The sequence below is a fragment of the Lissotriton vulgaris genome, chromosome 10 (genome assembly GCF_964263255.1).
Source record: "Lissotriton vulgaris chromosome 10, aLisVul1.2, whole genome shotgun sequence".
Classification (NCBI taxonomy): Eukaryota; Metazoa; Chordata; class Amphibia; order Caudata; family Salamandridae; genus Lissotriton; species Lissotriton vulgaris.
The window spans coordinates 153,969,212-153,986,746 of NC_141698.1; positions in this window are offsets into that span (position 1 = coordinate 153,969,212).

Consider the following 17,535-nt stretch of genomic DNA (forward strand, 5'->3'; position numbering starts at 1 on the left):
GCTCGGCTCTCTTTTAACGAATTGACCATTGGGCATATAGGCACACCACTAACAGGGTGAGTGCTTCTGGAGTACTTATCATCAACCTTCATGTTGTTAGTTTTAAATGAACTGAGCCCCTACATTTGTGTTACAGGTGTCCTACTTTACCACTGGGGTTACATGAAACCAATGTAACTATGCTCTTTCCCCTTCACCGTCCCGTCCTGATGAAGACCCGTCCATGAGGAGACAATTTGCCCTGTTTATCCTTGGGTCGAAACGTCGACAGCTTTTCCCTACAGTGAGCCGGCATCTCTTATGCCCCTGCCCATCAACCCTTCCCTGAAGATCAAAAACCATCTGAGCAAAGGGACCTTTGCCAAAGATAACTTTATTACGAACTAACGTTTGAGGGCTGGCTCTGTCTACATCTAAGCTATTAGATTTCTTGATGATCATACCAATCAATATCCCCTGACCGCTTGGTCCTTTCTATCCTTTGCACGAGCACTTGAATCTCACTCTAAAAAACACTTTGTTTTCTCTCCGTAACCCCTTCTGTCTTGAATTGCATATATTGTGAACTGCCATATGAGGAGATTTTTATTATGAATAAATAGTAGAGTTTTCTCCTCTACTTTTAATAAGGACAATCTGTTTGTGTGTATATATATTGGACACCTGTATGTTTTCTGGGCTCTTATGTTTTTGTTTTTTCACTTTAGGAATTAATTTCCGGTATGAATAATAACTGAGTTAAAAATTGTTTGAAGATTTGTGTGTGCAAATCTATAAACCGGCGCCATCTTTGAATGGGAACCATGCTCACTCGAAGTAGAAAAAGTGAGGAGAAAGTGTAGTATGAAAGGAAAATATTAGGATGGGTTAAATGAAAAAGTGAGGAAGTGGGAAATACTAATGATGCCATGTTAAAAAAGTAATGCACTCTAATATATTGACAATTAATACAAACGCTGAAGATAAATGATATTTTATGGTTCACATGCACAGCCATGAATACAGACCAAAGTGCAAAAAAGGGTCACAGAAAACATGATAGATCGATTTTTTCATTAAGACCTGCAGGTTCTTGTGTTTTAAGAAATTTTATCCAATGAATCTCTCTCTGGAGGAGGGATCTGGTGAGATCAACCCCCTCATGCATTTTTATGAGTTCCAGTATGGAAAACCTGACCTGGGAAATGTTGTGACTGTTCTCTGACCAATGTTTAGCAAGGTTACTCTTGAGGTTTTTGTTCCTAATCGTGCTTTTATGCTCAGAGATTCTGGTTTTCAGTTTCCTCTCGGTTTTGCCTGTGTATAATTTACCACAGGGGCATTTGATGTAGTAAATCAGATTTTTAGTGTTACAATCACCGTCATAATGTAAAGTAATTTCTCTTCCAGTTTGAGGGTGATGCAGCTTATTGCCTTCAATCACATTCGAGCAATGAACGCAGTTGTGGCATTTTTTCATTCCTCTATGTTGAACATCGATGTTTCTTACTGGTGTAGTCAGGAGTTCCTTGATATTTTTAGATCTTGTGTATGCGAAGATCGGTTTGCGGATAAAAATACCATTGAAATCGGGTTCATTCTGTAGTAATTCCCAGTGTCTTTTAACAATGTTCTTGATTTTCTGTGATGAAGTAGAGAATTTTGAGACGAAAACGTGCCTCTCATTCAATTTTTTGGGCTTCAACATAAGCAGGTTATCCCTGCTGGTGGTTTGGATTCTCAATTTAGCTTTATCCAGTACCTCATCAGGATACCCTCTTTCTTTATATCTCTGATGCTGTGATATCAAATTCATTTCAAGGTCTTCATTCATAGAACATATTCTCTTGATTCTCATATACTGAGACACAGGTAAGTTGTTCTTGAGTATCTTTGCGATATAACGTTGTGATTACTTTTTGATCTTGAATATTGATCTTAACATCCAAGAATGAAATCTCTTTTTCACTGATGGTGTGCGTGAATTCAATCTGTTCTAGACACTTGTTGAGTTCTCCAATTTCATATTGCAAACTTTCTTTTGTGCCAGACCATAGTACAAAGATGTCGTCAATAAAACGGCGGTAGATGATAGCATGTTGCTTCCAAGATTCTTTACCAAATACAAAGTCTGCTTCAAATTTCGCCATAAAGGTGTTTGCATACGCGGGAGCTCCCGCAAATCCCATGGATGTTCCATTCTGTTGAAGAAAAAATTTTTTTGACCACTGAAAATAACTGTGATAAAGACAAAAATGTAACAACTCGAGAACAAAAACTTTGTCTGCTTTAATTGATGGTTGTTGCAACAATGCCCATTCTACGGCTTCCATGCCGGATTGGTGAGGTATAGAAGTGTACAACGACTTAACGTCGATTGTACACAAAAACAATTGATCACTGATTTGTGTTTCCTGCAGTTTTCTAAAAAAGTTGTTGGTATCTTTAATGTACGAGGGCCACTGTTGGACAAATGGCTGGAGAAATGTGTCAATGTACTGACCGAGTGGCTCAAAAATAGTGCCACACCCGGTCACAATTGGACGCATAGGAGGATCTTGTAAGTTCTTGTGCACCTTGGGGAGCATATAGAGGAGTGGTCTCTTGGGGTACTGAACTGTGAGAAAAGCTTTGGTCGTGTTGGAAATGTGACCTGACTCAAATGCTTGTGTCAAAATGTCTTGGAGAGTTGCTTTGAGATCCTCTGTCGGATCCTTATCTAATTCATAGTAAATGGATGTGTCTGCCACGTGCTCATCAACTTTCTGTTTGTACATGGAAGCATCCATGACAATGATGGCTCCTCCTTTATCAGCCTTCTGTATCTGGATTTCGGTGTTCTCGAGTGAGTTGATATCATGTTTATCTCAGTTTCAGGCCCCCGATGAAGAGCTTGTTAAGCTCGAAATGCATTGGGCTCAAGAGAAGATTCATCATTGTGATTGTTTGTTCTACTAATATCTATGAAAATATTCCCTAAAATGTTTTGGAATGTTTAAATGAGAATGTTTTGTGCAGTAAAATTTTTTTGATGATTTCTGTTCTCTTCAAAGCATAGATGTTTATTCATTTATTTATGTGAAAATTGTTGAGTATGTAGTGCTGTTCAAACTTTGAACCACATATAGCAACAGTGCAACGAGGTTGAGTGTGTCTCACACTCAAGATAGGAATCCAAAATATCTTGCCATAAGTTATTATCCCAATTCCTCTTGGCTTTAATCAGGATAGATTTGTAGTGAGATCTTGCTGCTTTAACATTAGTACTATTTCCCTCTATATAGCCTTCCTCAGAGCGGACTTGGCTAACTTGCAAGCCGGATTAAACCATTTCTCCACCTTCAATGAATTAGAAGTCCTAATAGTACAATTTTGGTAAAAAATGTCCCGTAAGGCATTAGACAGGCCAACATGAATGTCTAGAATAGGAACGACATCGATATTCAGTCCCACATATGTTTCAAAGTATGTAACATAAAGTTTGTAAATCTGTGAGAACAGTTCCTGATTAGACATAACATTTGGCCATGAAACATACCGGCGATTATTAGTTACCACAGGGGCAGGTACCATAGTTTTGTGGTTATTTTTCGCTTGGTTTAAAGAGTCACCGGTCAAAGTTACTTCAAGGTAATTATGATCACTATCAGAGCGCACCCCCACTTCCATATCAAACAGCAGAGGCCATAAACTTACATCGACCAGGACATAATCAATAATGCTGGTACATACCCCTCTCTTAAATGTAGCTGCTCTTGTAGGATCAGAGCGAGTACGCCCATTATACGCTCTAAGGCCCTTGCTTATTGTAAACGAGGCCAGTTCTAAGGCAGGGCTGAAAACGATCTCAAAGGGGAACCAGTCAAAGGTGGTATACCCCATACTTCATCTTCCTCTCTAGTTATCTCATTTAAATACAATGAAGGTTCAAAATTGGTATTAAAATCACCTGTTACTATGACTTTTACACTAGAATCCAGATTGTCTATAAGTTCCTCCAAAAGAGATAGTGTAGGTGATTTATCCAATCCCCTAGAACACCTAAGATAAATATTAAAAATATTGAAACAGAGACCCAAAAAAAGGTTACAGTAATCCCCATCAAATCTAGGTTATCAATCACCATCAAGGTAGAGCTGTTAACACAGCCATTCTTAATTAAAATCAAAAGCCCACCTATGGCTCTCCCAAAATGGACTGCAGGTTTGGCATCCACACTATAGCTAGTAAACTCATCAAGAGACACTTTTTCTTTTGACCATGTCTCTTGAAGCAAAAAAATATCTTGATTGTTTATATATGCCAACCAATCTGGATCTACTAGTTTTGGTCCCAAGCCAGCAATATTCCAAGATAATATCTTGAATGAGGTGAAAATATTATTCTGCCGAATCAAATCATTTCCAAACTTAACGACTAGTAATTCTGCCTGGTCAGGTATTTCTGTAGGATTAGTACTCTCAACTTAAGAATACTTACACCTATTATCAGTAGGATTATTGTCCAAATAACAAGGGGATGGAATTAATGAGGTTATTTTAATGTAACCCTCTCTCCCAACTTGGGGGCCGATTATGATAGCGGTTTTTCCGCATCCTCCGGGCCGGCGGAAGCCACGGCCGGCCCGGAGGATGAGGAAAAACCGCTGCAGAGCCTCCAAAGATCCACCACCAAATTAGGATGGCTGGTGGGTCTGGAATTCCGTCCGCAGCTTTTCCGCTGCTGTCGCCTTCCGACCGCGGCGGAAAAGCTCTAACATGGCTGGCGGTGTCTATCAGACACCGCCAGCCACATTAGGATGGTGGTAAATACATGCTTTTCCACAGCGGCTTTTCTGCCGTGGAAAAGCATACAGGCTTTCACTTCGGGGGCCCGTTGCGGGCCCTCTGGGTGAAGGGGGGGTGGGGGGTGCACATGGGGGGTACCTATGGTACCCCCCTGCATTTGCGTGCACAAAGCGGCAGGCACTGCGCAGTGCCTGCTGTTTTGTGCATGCAAATACGATGCATGCATTTTTAACCTTGCGGCTGGTGCAGCTTGAAGCTGCACCTGCCGCAATGTTAAAGATAGAGGATGTGACCGCCACCCTGGCGGTCACATCCTAATCTACTCGGAGGGAACGCCGCAGCCCCTGCGGACGTTCCCTCCTCCTCAGGGGTCGCAGACGGACTCAAGTCCATCCGCGATCCTAATGACGCCCTTGGTTAGTTGTATCAATAGGCCCCACCCAATCATGGGGCATATAAGTGGACACTACCTCCCTTGAACTCGATTCACAGGGATTACTTGGGGCAATAGGAGATAAAACATGCGCATTAATACACCCAGTATTGCAAGAAACTACATAACCCTGGTTCTCAATTGAAACCTGGCTCATCGGACCTGTCCAAGTTAAATGCTTTAGGGATGAAACCAGTATTTTTCCAAGGACACCAGATGCCTTTATTGGACATCGAACTCCTGATCCTCATATGAATAAGGGGGTAGAGGTTTGTTGTGCCTTAATAAAGACTGTTTCATCCCTAAAGCAATAATGTATCTACTTCCCGCAGGGCTCATCGTTGAGCCCTACCTTATTTAATATATACATGACTCCACTTGAAAGAGTGGTCGCCCCTTCAGGAGTGAAGATCATCAGCTACGCTGATGATACTCAGCTGGTGGTGGGCCTCACTCAGTTGGCGGAACAACCAGAAGTCTTACACGACTGCCTTGCTAATGTCTATCGCTGGATGTCTCACTCTGCCTTAAAGCTTAATGGAGGAAAAACTGAGCTGATGCTCCTGGGTAACTCCAGCCCCTCCATCATTGCTAGTTGTTGGCCCCGGTCTCTGGGCGACCCACCATCTCCCAAGAAGGAGATCAAGACCTTGGGAGTGTGGTTGGAGGAAGATCTGTCCTTCAGGACCCACGCCAGGAAGACCGCGGGGTCTGTTTTGGTCTGCTGCGGTCAGCCCGCAAGGTGCTACCACTGCTTCCTGATTCAGCAAGGAAGCTCTTGTTGCGTGGTTTAATCCTGTCGAGGCTCGACTATGGGAACGCGGTGTTTCTCGGTGCTCCCGAAGCGACCTTCAAAACCCTCCAACAGGTTCAAAATGCATCTGCGAGAGTGTTAATGGATGTCCCCAGAAGGCAGTCTGCTGCCCCGGCCCTCAAAACGCTTCACTGGCTCCCCGTGAAGGAGCGGGTGAAATTTAAAGCGCTATGCACGGCCCATAAAATCTTGCATGGTAAGGGCCCCCCGATCCTTTTTAACATGGCCCGCCCTTATAAGCCCACACGTCTTTTGCGCTCAGATCAAAAACATATTCTGCAGTCAGCGAGAGTAAGGAGAGCTCGCTCTGGGGGCAGGCGTTTCTCAGTGCAAGTGGCTACTCTGTGGAACTCTTTGCCCCTTAAGATTCGTTCAGAGCCCAAGATCCTACTGTTTAGGAAACTCTTGAAGACCTATTTGTTTCCACAGTAGTTATTGGGATTTGAGTCTCTCCTCTTGGTCTGTTCCGCGCCGGGATGCCCCTGGGTAATCTGAGCGCGTTATAAATTTTATATAATAATAATAATAATAATAACTTCCCCCATCATAGTCTGCACTGGGTCCAGAAAATCGACTGCCAACATAATCCTTACCATCATTGGACACTCAACAGGTCTCATGGCATGCAAACTCTTGTCCAAGTTGACACATTGTTCACAATATCTCACTCTTCTCTCGATATCTAAATCCATTCCAGACCAATAAAAAGGTCTTAACCTTCCTTTTTGTCCTAACTATTCTGAAATGTCCTTCATGACATATTTCCAAAACCTTCGCTTTGAGACTCTGCGGTGGCGCAATCCTTCCTACCCTCCTCACAAAACCTGACTGGCCTCCTAGCTCATTCCTTACTTATCAAAATCCCTTTAAATCTATCTGATCACTCTTCTTGGCCCACCATCCCTCTAAGATACACTGTTTCACTTCCTCTAGAAGCCCATCATTCTCATATGCCGTCTTCAATTATTCTTTCTCAATGGAGTCCATGCCTTTTTCATCCACACAAGCAACTTGAGAGTCATCCCACTCACTTTTTGGCAGCTCTCTAATATGCAAAGGTATACAGCTTAAACAATGAGCAAATTTGTTCTGTACACTGTAACATATTTAATCTGATAATTATAATACTTTAGCCGCATTCAAAGCCTGGCAATTCTTGCAGACGCCTTCACGAATCCTTCAGTTGTAAGCAAATTTGCCAAAGATTTGTAGTCCATTATTACATCGAACTCAGTGCCTCACATAAATAACCTGAAATACTCCAAATCCCATACAGAGGCAAGCGTCTCTCTCTCTCTCTCTCGCTCTATAGCTGAATATGCTTCCTCTGCCTGTGTAAGTCTTCTCTAAGTAAACCCAATTGCAACTTCTCTTTCTCCATCCTCCTTCTGAGTGAGCACTGCACCCAAACCTTTCCCACTGGCATCCACAGTAAGAATGCTGCATGAATCTGGATCAAATCCTTGAATGGGTGCCGCATTACAAATGCCATTCTTTATATTTTGAAATGATCTCACACAATTTTCACCCCATTCAAATTTGCTTCACATCTTCAATAACTGCCTTAGATCATACGACTTTTCCAAAAAGTTATTTACAAATTTTGAGTAGAATTCCACATGTCCCAGAAAAGAGCATAATTTCTCTTTATTCCCAGCTTCCGGAGCATCCTTTATCGCCTTAAGTAACTCTTTTTTAGGTGATAGACCTTCTCTTCCAATTACATGTCCCAAATATTTTACTTGGTTTTGCGCAAACAAACACTTTGGTAACTCGACTGTCAACCCCTTCATTTTTAACACCATCATAACATTTTTCGATCTTTCATCGTGCTCTCTTCTGTTCTTGCCCATTATCAATACATCATCCTGAAAATACAGAACATCCTCAATATTATTCAAAACTTCCTCCATCAACCTCTGAAAAACTGAGGTTGTAGACACCAGCCCAAATGGCATCCTCACATTTTGAAAATATCCATACAGTGTAATGAAAGCTGTTATTTTTCTGCTCTGCTCATGTAGGAGAAGCTGATAGTAAGTCGAAGACAAATCTACAGTTCAAAACCATTTCATGTTCTTTGTTTTGGCCAGTAACTCACTAATTTGGGGTAACAGAATTTTTTCACTTGAATTTGTTGATTTACACCTCTTAAGTTCAAATACAATCTGATTTTGTCATTGGACTTTCTGGCCATGACTACTGGAGACATCCATTCCGACGACACTATGTGTTCTATTATTCCTGCCTCCTCCAGCCTTGTTAATTCTTTCTCCATTTCACTCCTCACAACAAACAAAACATTTCTTACTTTGTAATTTACTGGAAAAGCCTTTTCCTTAAATATAATCTTATGTTTAAATCCTTTCAGCATGTCAATTTTTTCAGAAAATACTTCACTGAATTCCTTGCGTGTTATCTCACCCACACTGTCCCCTTCATTCATCACTAACACTTGGTCTTCACTGTTCAGGTTTAAGATCATATCTAAACATCTTTGGTATCTTCAACCTAGTACACATGATCCATACCCTGCAAAATACACTATTACTTGTGCCCTTCGACTTTGAAATTTAAAAGAAACATCTCTAAACCCCACCATAGGTATTGCTTCCCTTGTAAAGCTTTCTGGTTTTATATCAGATTTCCTAACTTCCTCATCAATCTTCTTTTGAAACTTTCCTTGACCTCAAATCTGCTACCAGAACAACTGGTAGGCCTGCCACTTCACATCTGGGGTTACTTCTGTCACTATTATCAACATCCAAGAATACATCTTTCACCATTAAAATACATCCTTTACTCCAGACTGATCATCTTCCATGGTAGGCTCTCTTTGAGGATCGGACACACACTGTAGTCTTCCCTCCAGTTTTTTTTCCTACACGAACGTGCTTAGTGAGCTATCAATACACAAATCAACCACTTCTGATATCTCACCCTAAAATTCTTACTGTTCGCCAAATGCTCTCGACTTCCACATCTCAAACCAACTTGATACTCACCCTTACTAAAGTTTCTGTAGGCAAAACAAACTTGATCTTTCTTCTTTATACCTTTTCCACTTTCCATATGTAAAAAACAAGTTTTACTACTTTTCTTTCCACTTACAACACACACTTCTGTGCCTTCTTTACTTTCTTCTAAAGCAGAGGTCTTCAAACTTTTTGATGGCAAGACCCCCTTGTAAAACCTTTTTAGGCGCAAGGACCCCCTTCCAACAAAAGATTCTATAAACTGGTACTCCTCATCATCAACAACTATCGACAAACATAAATGCGCCTGTTAGACCTCATCACATCCATCCATCCATCCATCCATCCATCATTCATCCACCCCCACTTCCACACATCCATCCATCTTTCATCCATCCACCCTTTCCTCCTTCCATCCATAAATCCATCCTTCATCCATCCATCCTTTCATCCTTCCGTCCATACATCCATCCTTTACCTATCCACCCGTCCATCCATCCACCCATCATTCATCCACCCACCTTTTCACACATCCATCCATTATTCATCCATGCAACCTTTTATCCATCCATCCATCCATCCTTCATCCATCCACCCTTTCATCCTTCCATCCATACATCAATCCTTTACCTATCCACCCGTCCATGCATCCACCCATCTTTCAACCAACCACCTTTTCACACATCCATCCATCATTCATCCATGCAACCTTTTATCCATCCTTCATCCATCCACCCTTTCATCCTTCCATCCATACATCCATCCTTCATCCATCCACCCTTTCATTATTCCATCCATATATCCACCCACCCTTTCATCCATCCATCCACCCATCATTCATCCCCCACCTTTTTACACATCCATCCATGCATCCATCATTCATCCATGCAACCTTTTATCCAATCATACATCCATCCACACTTTCGTCCTTCCATCCTTCCATCATCCATCCACCCTTTCATCCATCCATTCACCCATCATTCATCCACCCACCTTTTCACAAATCCATCCATCATTCATCCATGCAACCTTTTATCCATCCATACATCCATCCTTCATCCATTTACCCTTTCATCCTTCCACCATACATCCATCCTTCATCCAGCCACCCTTTCATCCATCCACCATTCATTCATCCACCCACTTTTTCACATATCCATCCATCATTCATCCATGCAACCTTTTATCCATCCAAACATCCATCCTTCATTCATCCACCCTTTCATCCATCCATCCATCCTCCATCCACCCACCTTTATCACACATCCATCCATCCTTCATCCATCCATCCACCCTTTCATCTTTACATCCATCCACTCATCATTCGTCCACCCACCTTTTCACACATACATCCATCCTTTCATTTTTACCTCCATCCATCCTTCATCCTTCCTTCCTTCCATACATCCATCCACCCACCCATTCATCCTTCTATCCATACATATATCCTTCATCCATTCACCCTTTCATCCATCCATCCACCCACCATTCATCCACCCACCTTTTCTGTGCCTCTCTCATGGAGGGGGGGTGGGTCAATATCTCTCTGCGTATTCTTCCTTCTTCTTCCTCTCTCATGGGAGGGCATCTCTGTGTCTCCCTGCTTGGGGGGGGGGGGGGGGGAGGGGGGGAGAGGGGTCAGACAGGCTGTATAAACATCTTACCGTGAAGAACATACTCTCAGCCACATTTCTCCTGCACAGGAGCCAGGTATGAGGGCTCGTGGGACTTGAACCAATGATTGTAATGTCCTTCTGCTGTTTACTGTGTGTTTGTAAAGCGCTCTGATACCTACGGGTTAAACTAGCGCTATATAAAACGTTAAAAATAAACCCCACAGCTAAGTCCATTGAACTCAAAGGGCTACAGCCTCCTCCCCCAGCCCCCCCCCCCCATCTCGTGTATGTGAGCCCGGTTGAAACAGCTTCAGGGACACACACAAAGGCACACCAGAGTACTTCACAGGTCTTCAAAGGACCTTTACTTGTTAATGAGGCTTTGATGTTTGCCCTGAGCACCCTCAATCAGCCGGACACCAGGAACTGCACTCTGACAGAATCTGCGACCCCCTTCCCAGGACTCCACGACCCCCCTGTGGGTCACGCCCCACAGATTGAAGACCTCTGTTCTAAAGCATTCTTCGCACATTAGTAAGAAATGTATGCTTTCCTCACTAATGCCAACACTATCTTCAAAGTTCTATCCCCGGTAGCCCACAATCTCCCCTGGACTCTCTTATTGTTAGTGTGCATGATAAATTAGTCCTTAATTAATTCCTCTTGAAGTGCTCCAAAGGTGCACGAAATTGCTATATTTTTAAGCGCAGATACGTAATCATCAATGGGTTCACTCTGTTCCTGTTTACGGTGGTAAAACTTATATCTGTCAATATCAATACATACAGTTGGTGCATAATATCTTTCTAAATCATCTGGTGCATTACCATAAAAATTAATTTCTTTCTCAATTCTTAGTTTTTTCTCGGTTTGATTATACAGCCTTGTACCTTCTGGCCCCAAAGAATGTAACAATGCTCCTCTCAGCTAGGCAACCTCCTCCCCAACCTTCTCCTTCTGCACCCGCAACTCAAACAATGCACAAACCCCATCTTACACAGTTATCACCTGCATAGTGCAGACAGTAAATGTGTGCATTAGAACCAGTGGGATTGGAAATTCCAAGCAAATTCCAGCCGGAAAGAACATGTCTGCATAGTTATTCCGTGTTTTTTAACACCTTAGCAGCTATGGAACGTCTAGCTCCAGTGCTGGACGTTCCATTGCGCAGGTGCAGTTGGAACGTTCAATGGCCGACGGCAGCACTCCCGAGGTAGTGGTGCCGTCGGCCGCTGAACGTTCGAAGCACTTAAGGGGTTAAGGCGTATAGGTGTGTGTAGCTACCATCCGTCAATGCCAATTGCATCCACCTCGCATCGTGCACATGAACCCTTTTACATTTCAACCAGCCCACAGAGAACACAGTTCTTATTAGCAACATTTTGGAGGTACTTGTCCAATTCTCAAGTCAACATTCCTCTCCGTCATGACCCCAGGCCGAAGAGTTTCCAAGTGTGTAAGCCTTAAGGTGCCTGGCTTCTATCTATGTGGTCACGTTTCAAAATCTGCTACAGGATTTACCACAACCTTTTTTACTAAGAAAACAGACCGGAACAACATGTTGGCCTACAAAAGTTTTCACCCTCAGGCGCTGAAACAGCATTTACCGTACTCAAAACTCTTGCGAGTTAAAGAATTGTCTCTGACCCCGAGGATTATACAAATCAATTACTTAAAATGATACAGCATTTTTTAGAAAGAGGATATCCTGAAGTTGTGTTAAATAAAGCTGTTGAACGTGCTAACACCAAAGATCGTAAATTACTATTAGCGACCCAAAGCACACAGAAGATACCTAGAATCACATGCGTTAGTAAATTTTCCACGGCCAGCATCCAATTTAAGAAAATCATCAAAAAACACTGGTCGCTACTTCAGACTGAACCCGATTTCCACAATATTTTTAGCGAAACTCCCTTCTTTGCCTTTAGCAGGGCTAAAAATATAGGTGAAATTATCAAACAACCATCATAAAGCACTATTGTTCAAATATACAGAGGCACAGTTCGGTGCTGGAACTGTAATAACTGTAACAATATCTTGCAAGGTAATAGCATTACTCATCCCATGAAAGGGCACAAGATACCATTGAACGTGAATGCCACTTGTGACACTAGCAAAATTGTATATATGTCAAAATGTCCATGTGGAATGGGGTATATCGGTCAAACTGAGCGGAAACTGAAAATAAGACTGAATGAGCACAAAAGTAACATCAGAACTAAAGCCGCTAAATCAGTCATCGCTGCCCACTTCATTGAAGCTACTCACCAAATGAGCCAGATGAAAGCATGTATTCTTGAAATCATTGAAAGATCGGAAGGGACAGACAATAAGAAATCTCTTTTGAAACTTGAAAATTATTGGATTTATCATCTTCAAACCCTGAAACCAAACGGCATGAACAAAAGGGTTGAATTTTTATGCTACCTATGAAAGTAGTTCATGTTATCTGCCATTTTATATATTTTTTTCATGCCTGACGCTGGGTTTCTTACTTACACTATGTGACATAATGTATTTTAGTTTAGCTTTTGATTCTTCCAACTTATAGCTTCACGCAGATCACTTAGAATCATTACAGGAGTCTACTGTTTATTTTTTTTAAACTTTATTTGTTCATCTACAAAGCACACTCGACATGATGTCTGTACACCTTTAAAACAATCACACACTGAATCGCGTACTTAACCACTCCCCCTTACGTAACATGGTACACGCCCCAAATCCGCTTTGGTGAAGGGATGCGGAATGAGGTTATGGCGTTTAAACCGCCAGCATATTGAATAACCGCAGCGTTTTTTCACTCGGTAAGCATTAAGTTCTTAGCTTGTAGAGCTCTTTTAGACAACTACACCCTTTTCGCATGGTTGCAGCGAAGAGCACACCTTTGCCGGTTAATACCACAATCCGTAAACCGTAACGATGGTTAATGTTGTCCCGATCACGCACGCCCAAGCCAGTAGAGTAGAGTTCACCGCTCTAGCATGTATACTAAAGCACGTCTCTCTACCTGTATATACTCACATTGCTCTAATGTACCTTTATTTTCACACTTACTCGCTTCGTTTAGTTTAGTCGTGTTCTTTAACATAAAAAACTTTTTTATCTTATTTCGTTGACAGCCCCTGTATAACTATCAGAACATTAACAGTTAGGTTCATACCACTTGGTGATTTTTCACGGGCCTAAGTGTTTTTCAGATAATCTACACGGCAATGTTCATTAGGTGGTGGATACCTTTCATTGACATATTCCTATTAGTGATGTATATTATATGTTTTTCAATAGATATTCCCCAGATGAAGGCAGTAGCCAAAATGCATTGGGAATGAAAGATAAACGTTGTATGGATACCTAGGAGTGACAAAATATATTACATATTTACCTGGATGCAGTAAATGATGAATACAATCACTTACGGTTGAAAAGGAAAAAGGAACATTGATTGTTTTATTACAATTTCAAGGTTGAAACTAGCTGTAGTACGCAGCACCAATTCTGCGCCCAAGGAGACACCAACACACCTGTGTTGGTGCTACTTTCAGGTTTGGAGCAGACCACAGGACAGGGTAACGTGTATCTTAAAACAGCAGTACCCAGCCACTGGGATAGGGATCCGCAAGGATTGGGCCATGGAGGCAGGATTCATGGGCCAGGCAAAATACACAGAGATTGGCACCAGAAGACTCACGGGTGAGTAGCGCACTTTATAAACCCTTGATTGATTGATTGAGGTCAGAGAAACCCAGACCCTGGGACAATGAGGCACATGCACTGGGACTGAATGACAAACACACAGGGACAAGTCGAGGTCAGAGAAAAGCCAGACACTGGGTAAAAGAGGCACATGCACTGGGACTGAATGACAAAAACACAGGGACAAGTCAAATGGACATGGAAACATGGAGCTGGGGACATAAATATTTGGACAGGAAGGTGTTGACACTGGGGTAGGGAGACACTGACACTGGGACGTGGACACTCCGACAGGGAGACACAAAATACTGAGATTGTAAGATCCAGATACCGGAAGAGGGATTATAGGAACAAAAAAAACATGAGCTCTACAAAAGTGTGGCAAACCACCCAGGTTCACAGATACACACAACAGGAGATATCTCCACTGGCAGCAAGGAGACAGAAACTCTTAATCAAGAAGACGTGGACATAGGGAGTGGGTTAGGGAGACAGGGGCAATGAGGCTGGGAGACATTAACATCTGCTGATTAAGAGTGGGCAGAGGGACAATGAGACACATTACCTGGTAGACTGTGAAATGATAACGGGGACAGGAAGACGCAGACACTGGGAAAGAGGAACCACTGCCCTTTAGACATGGCCCCAGAGTGTGGAGACACTGACACTCACACTCAAATAGGGAAAACGCTGTCATTTACATATGGACAGAGAGAAGATACCATGTAAACCAGGGCAGGGGAGACATGAACCCATGATGGAACAGGTACTACCTTATACACACTGAAATTGAGAGGCATGTACAATCTTCTTGGTAAAAACCCCAAAAAGAAACACTAACTAAAGAGAGAAGAGAACACCAGCACATGAACATGAGGAATGCAAAAACACTCTATCTCTAAAATCAGAAACTGAATGCTTTTAACAAGGTCACTGAGTATCTCTATGATGTGCTACCATTTATCAGTGTTGGTTTTTCATTTTTCATTTTGTTGCCTTCAGGACCTATAGTTGTGTTTTTAAAAACTGTTAATAATGTGCCATAAATGCAACATGTTGGGATGTTGCCTAAAAAGCCATGATAGGCTGATGGTGTGCGGCAGAAGCCAGAGCCTTTTGACTATGAGGTTTTAACATTTTACTAAGAAATCTGGTTCATTTAAAACTGGCCTAATTCCAGCAGCAAGGACTGCAGCAGTACAACCTTCCCTAACAAGGAATAGGGACTAGACAGGCAGTGGTTTCAAGGAGAACAGTTTCAGGCGGATGTATGAAGTTACAACGCATACATTCACAACACATACCATTACAACGAAACTTTTACAACGCAGGATCCATTACAACGCATGCCATTACAACGCAGCTGCTATTACAACGCATACCATTACAACGCAAGTATGGGTAAGTATTTTTTTTTTTAATTAATGGGAATGTAATAGTAGTGTAAGTGTTGGATAGTGTAGGGGTAAAAATTACTATTCTAACTCCAGGGGGGTGTAATAGTAGGGTAAGTGTTGGATAGTGTAGGGGTTAAAATTACTATTCTAACTCCAGGGGGGCGTAATAGTAGGGTAAGTGTTGGATGGTGTAGGGGTTAAAATGTCAATAAATACTTACCCATACTTAGGTTGTAATGGCATGCGTTGTAATAGCAGCTGCGTTGCGATGGCATGCGTTGTAATGGCATGCCTTGTAATGGATCCTGCGTTGTAAAAGTTTTGTTGTAATGGTAGTGCGTTGTTTTAGTTGTGTTGTAATGGCTGTTTCCCGCTTCAGGCTCTGTCACACACATGACAGGTATAACAGGGAGCAACAGTACAACCATCTGTTCCTCATGAAATAGGTACAACTTAAGCATCAAAAATGTAGCTTTACTCCCTCACATGGCAGGTACAGGTGTGGCAATAGCAGCAGTAGAAATGATCCTTCTTCATTGAAAAGCTGCAGGCAGTGCCTTGGCAGTTTCCATGTTTCACATAATTGGCACAGCTTGGGTATCACCAGTGCATGCTTCTCCTCCTCAGAGGACAGGTAAACATTGGGCAGCAGCAGCAGTGCAAGCTCCACTCACTCACAGAACAGGTACAGCAGCACACAGCAGCAACATAAGCTTCGATTTGTGATAAAGGCATGTGCAGGGCAAGCTGTCCGTTCCTTCGGAACATGCACAGTTAAGGCATCAGTGGCATGTACTTTGCTCGTTCATCTATGGAGCAGGTGCTTAATCCACTGAGATAATTAGTGTACAGGTGGATGAGTGAGTGAATATCCGAGCTCGGCCACCACTTTCACATGGGTAAAGGTCCATGTGAGCACACTTCCTGTCACTCTTACACATCTGGTTTCGCTCATGATGATGTATGTGATGTTTCCGTCATATCATAGCCTGCTGCACCATTTATAGGTATGCTCCTGTCCACTAATAAGGACTACAGAGGAATCTTATGTAGAATTGTGGAGTGATGATTTCGCGATGAAATGTGGACAGGTAGGGGCCTGTTCACAAACTGAATGTTGCAGCACATTTAGTACTACTAACATAGTACTACTCACATACTACCAAATCCTATTCATTAACCCATGAGCAGAGACCTCCGCCTTGCCTCTCCTAGCTTTTCTATGCAGAGATCGCCCCAATTGTGTAGGTCTCTGTGCATGCATGCATACTTTTAGGAGTAAATGTGGTGGGAACGGATAGAGTGGCTGGAAAATGGAGAATACTTACTACAAAATGGGAGAGATTCAGGGAGAGGAAAGGAGGGGTGAAGGAAGGGTTAGATTTAGGGTAGGAGAAATACCCACCCACGAAAGAGTAAGCTCACTGATATTCACAAGATGCACTTTTTAAGTTGCTACAGCCAAAAAGGACCCTCAACTGTTGTAAATGAACTCTAGCTCAGCCTAGGAGTCGATGTAACACCACACACATGGCCACTCCTAAGTACTGGAACACACTCCCAAAAACACCTAATCAAGGCAGGGACTTCAAATAACCCACCCTAAGAAATAAATGTTAAAATAAATTATCTTATTTCTACAATTAAAAAATATACATTATTTAATGTAAAAAATAACCAATATTATTATAATGTTTGTAAATAAACTTTTTAAAATGTTAAATTAAATTTAGCTTTCAATAAAAAAATGAAATTCATACATAACCTTTAGTAATTTTATTACATATTAAATAAAAAATAAAGCGTACTATTGTGGGTTGGATTTTTTTTAAAAT